This window comes from Tupaia chinensis, unplaced genomic scaffold, assembly GCF_000334495.1.
Source record: "Tupaia chinensis unplaced genomic scaffold, TupChi_1.0 Scaffold000259_1, whole genome shotgun sequence".
Lineage (NCBI taxonomy): Eukaryota > Metazoa > Chordata > Mammalia > Scandentia > Tupaiidae > Tupaia > Tupaia belangeri.
Genome location: NW_006159739.1, coordinates 6,144 through 10,988, shown reverse-complemented (window position 1 = coordinate 10,988; position 4,845 = coordinate 6,144). Strand labels below are relative to the sequence as shown.

The 4,845-nt window shown below is 39.8% G+C and overlaps 1 pseudogene; it reads left to right on the top strand.

Moving 5' to 3' along the window:
• The first annotated feature begins 3,421 nt into the window (after nucleotides 1-3,421).
• On the top strand, nucleotides 3,422-4,434 carry LOC114007949 (swi5-dependent recombination DNA repair protein 1 homolog pseudogene; annotated as a pseudogene).
• Nucleotides 4,435-4,845: the final 411 nt, after the last annotated feature.

Genomic DNA, 4,845 nt, shown 5'->3' with positions numbered 1-4,845 from the left:
TATATATATATATATATATATATATATACACACACACATATACATACACATGTGTGTATGTATATGTTCGTATTTAGGCACAAACCACAAATGCTATATATGATCAAATCTTAACTATCAACAATTGTTCAACAAATGCAGAACAGGTGATAATTTCTTAGAAATAATTCCTGTTTGGCCTGAGTATGATTGTGAGTACGCTTTTAAAAATGGGTGTGTCTGATGTTTAGAGATTTCAATTCAGGATCATAATGAAACCACAACAGTAGAGCTTGACTTAGGAGGAACTAGAAACCATCCAACTTTTGAGTTTTGTCCCTACCCTAAGCCTTCTCTGAACCTGAGGGTGTATGAAATACAGCTTTATTTAGCTGCTTTGTAGTTACGTCAGCTGCTATGTTGAAGATTCATGTGGATCGTTGTCTGCGAATGTTTACATTCATCAACCTTCAGCCTTCCTGCCTATGCCTATCCTGTGGGTTGTAAGGAACAAATATTTATTGATACCTTCTTTGTGCTAGGAACTATACACATAGTCATGAAGGGGACAGCTATTGTTCCCAACTTTTGAAGCCTGACGCCTAATGGAAAGACAGACAATTTAAGAAGACTTGATCATGCAATGTAATGAGTGCTCTGATGATGGGGAGAAGTTAGCCATATGAGTTTATGTGTTGGGAGTAGGGGAGAAGGTGTTTAAGCATATGTCAGACAGGGGGTATGTCATGTGAACTGTATAGTGAGTAGAGATGGCAGAGAACAGTTTGCATTCCAGAAACTAAAAGAAGTCTGGTGTGTTTGAAATGTAGCATGTAGAGAGAGAATGACAGAGAAATGAGGCCTGAGAGACCACCTGGACCAGATGGAAAAGACTCTGTAGGTCATTCAAAACTGTTTGGTCTCGGAACATGTATAGATTTCTATTACTGTGTAAAAATTACCCTAAAACTGGGGCCAGTGGGTGGCATGGTTAAGATGCTAGATTCCCACATGCTGACCACGGTTTAAGCCCCGGACCTGTAGACTTGCTTTCTCACTTTCCTTCTTTCTCTCTTTCTCTTTGGTGAGCACATATGTCCTTTAGAAAATTAAAATAATAATTAAACATTTAAAAAAATAAATACCCTAAAACTTAACTGCTTAAGGTAGCATTATTTCACAGTAGTTTTGAGGGTCAGAAATCTGGGCTCAGCTTATCTAGGTGGTTCTGACTGAAAGTCCCTTAAGAGGTTGCAGCAAAGCTGTCAGTAATACTACAGGCATCTAAAGGCTTGTCCCAGGCTTTAGGATCTGCTTCCAAAATGGCTTACTCAGAGGATTGCTAGAAGGAAGCCTTCATTCCTCATCTTTCAGACCTCTTTTTTTTTTTTTTTTTGAGAGGTTTTTGCTATAGGGCGCATGCACTTGCCAGAAAGACAGAGAGAGACAGAGAGACAGAAAGCGAGAAATCCCCCCTTGGGGGGATGGCCACTCTGCAATCCCTTCTCCAGTCTCCTCTTTGAATCTTCGGCACGCACGCACATGCGCCCAGCATGAGTTTAAGCCACCGGGTCTAGGACTCAAACCTTGGTCAGCTACATGGGAGTCCAGTGACATAGCCATTATGCTAACTGCTGGTCCTCACACCTCTCCTTAAGGCTGTTCATGCCCTGGAACATGGCTCTCCCCAAAGTAAATGGTCCAGGGGAGGACAAGAAAGCAAGAAAACAGCTAAGATAAAAGCCACGGTGGCATTTTTTTTTTCCTTTAAATTTGCCATAGGATACATGTGCTTGCTGGAGAGACAGAGATAAGGAAACCAAGAAAATACCTTCCACAGGGGATGACCATGCTGCAGTCCCTTCTCCAGTTTCTTCTCGAGATTTTGGGCATGCATGCACACATACCTGACATGTCTTCAAGCTGGCAGACCTAGGACTTGAACCATGGGATTCAGCCTCCCTAACCATCATGCCACCAGCTGGCTCACCACAACATCTTTTATAATATAATCTTGAAAATGACATATTATCACTTCCATTATATTCTGTTGGTCACAAAAATAAATTAGCCCCCAGTGACTCTCACATTATTCTCTTGTTATTCACAGTCTTGTGTGTAGTTGCCTTCCTAAATCTCACTGAGGACTATTTTATGATAATGGTTACCACAGTATATATTTCTTTTTATTTATCTAGATATATTGAGTTGTTGGAAAAGTCATGATGTATTTTTTTCTGTGTTTTTCTATGTAAAAGTACATCATGACTTTTCCAATGACCCAATATCATACTTTCTAGGCCTGCAGATTCATGTTCATTTGTAGAAAGTTTACAGCCAATGTTTCTTCAAAAATGCCTTTCTTTTGTATTCTCTTTTCCCTCCTGAGATTCTACAATTAGAAGCATATCAGGCCTTTTATTTGCCATAGCTCTTGGCTCGTATGTCATATTGTCTCTTTGTCTCTCTTCTCATTCTTGGTAATTTCAGGCATCTCTTCAGATATCTTCCAAACCACTAATTCTCTCTTCAGCTAACTCTATTCTGTTTTTTAACCCATTCATCATATTCCTTATTTTAGTAACTTTTTCATTTTATGAGTTTCCTATTTTCCCTTAAGTCTGTCTTTTTAAAATGTTAGTTGTGCATTCTTGTGAGTATGCCCTTTTTACCTTTTGAAATATTTAATATATAGCTCTTCTGTATTCTTCATCTATTTTAATATTTATAGTCCTTGGGTATTTAAATTTGTTGCTGACTCTTATGATACTTGCCTTTCCATGTTTGTTTATTTTAATTTGCGTTCATTATCCCTAGTTAGATCTATAGGAATTCTGTGGGGCTAAATTAGAGAAGTTTCCCTTTAAAGGAATTATTGATAGCTTCTCCTTTTGTTTCTGCTAATAGTCAGGAGTCACCTCTGGCCTAGAATACATTAGCGTATCTCTCAAAGATCTCACCTCAGTATGAGAGTCCTGGGATTAACTATCCCACCTGACCACTGGCCCAAAGCTAAGTATTTCTATAGCATTGGTATTGATATCAGCATTGGTATTGATAACTCCGCTCCTCCCTAAGCCTATCTTTTAGCCTCCACTAACTTGCTGTTGCTGGGAATGAGGTAGCTTTTATTTAGTTGTATTGAAGTGAAAGAGTAGCTTTAGTCTACCATGAAAACCTGAATTTGTTCTTTATCTTAAAGACAATAGGATTATTATTAAAGAGATTTGAATTAGAGGTGTAATATATTTGGATTTTTATATTAGAAAAACATATCTGGTCATTGTGTGGGAAAAGTGTTGGAGAAAAGTAAACCTAGAGGCAGGAAGCCCAGATGGGAAGCTACTAAAACATCTGGACAAGAAGTGAGGGGAGCCTGGATGAGGTAATGGTCATGGGGATGAAGAGATAGACTTGTAAAAGTACATCATGACTTTTGGACATGGCGGAGGGAGAGGTAAACCAAGATTTCATTTTCAAGATGGAAAACCCTGGGACCAGCAGTTAGCATAATGGCTGTGTTGCTGGACTCCCATGTAGTCGACCGCGGTTTGAGTCCCGGACCCGGTGGCTTAAACTCACGCCAGGCACGTGTGCGTGCGTGCCCAAGATCCCAAGAGGAGAATGGAGGAGAAGGGATTGTGGCGTGGCCATCCCCGCTAGGCAGTGATCTCTCACTTTCTATCTCTCTGTTTCTGTCTCTCTGGCGAGCACACGTGCCCTATAGCAAAAACCTCTCAGAAAAATGAAAAAATTAATAAATAAAAGATGGAAAGTCCTTTGGACCAATCTGTGATTTTACCTAGCACTCCACAGGCCTGTGTGAATTCACCCTTATCCCATTACAAATAATTCACAAAAACAACCTATGAGTACCAACCTTAGAGAAAAATTAAGGAATAAAACAAGATCTTCATTTAATTCCCATTTCAGTGTGGTAAAGTGTCTTAAAGTAGAGGATGAAGAAGGTGGTCAGACCTGTTCAGAGAAACCAGCATCTTCAATGGAAGAAAACTGTTTGGGATTTCAAGAAAGTGTTAAACACGTAGACAGTGAATCTGAAGAAAATGCACATTTGAAAAATGCCTTCAAGGATATCAGTGCAAGCAATTCAAAATCACTTGATATAGATGCTCACCAAGATGGTTTTTTGGAGAGTTATCCTAAACAAGCATTTGAAGAAAAAGCAAAATTGATGAAGCAGGTTCAGGAGAAAGAAGACCTTCTTCAGAGGCTAAAGCTAGTCAAAATGTATAGATCAAAGAATGACCTGTCTCAGTTGCAGTTCTTAATAAGGAAGTGGAGAAGCTGTAGTCAGCTGTTGCTTTGAGTTGCAGTCAGCTCTGTCTGAAGAGAACAAGAAACAGCCTTACTCATCTAATAGACCATTATGAGTTATATGATAAATTGTTACACTATAACTAAAGTGAAGTAGAATTTGTGTTTAATTCATAATGTTTTTCTCCAGAGTATATTTAAGAATGACAACTTAATTAAGAGATACACATTTTAGAGGGAAGATAATCATTAAGGCTTAAAAGAAGGTAACCTGATGGACATGATTTTAAGGTACACTTATAAATGGGAACCAGCAGTTAGCGTAATGGCTATGTTGCTGGACTCCCACGTAGTCGACCGCGGTTCGCGTCCCGGACCCGGTGGCTTACAACTCACGCCGGGCGCGTGTGTGTGCGTGCCCAAGATCCCGAGAGGAGAATGGAGGAGAAGGGATTGCGGCGTGACCATCCTCCCTGGGGGGTGATTTCTTACTTTCTGTCTCTCTGTCTCTCTGTCTGTCTGGCGAGTGCACGCACCCCATAGTGAAAACCTCTCCAAACCTCTCCTAAATAAATAAATAAATAAATA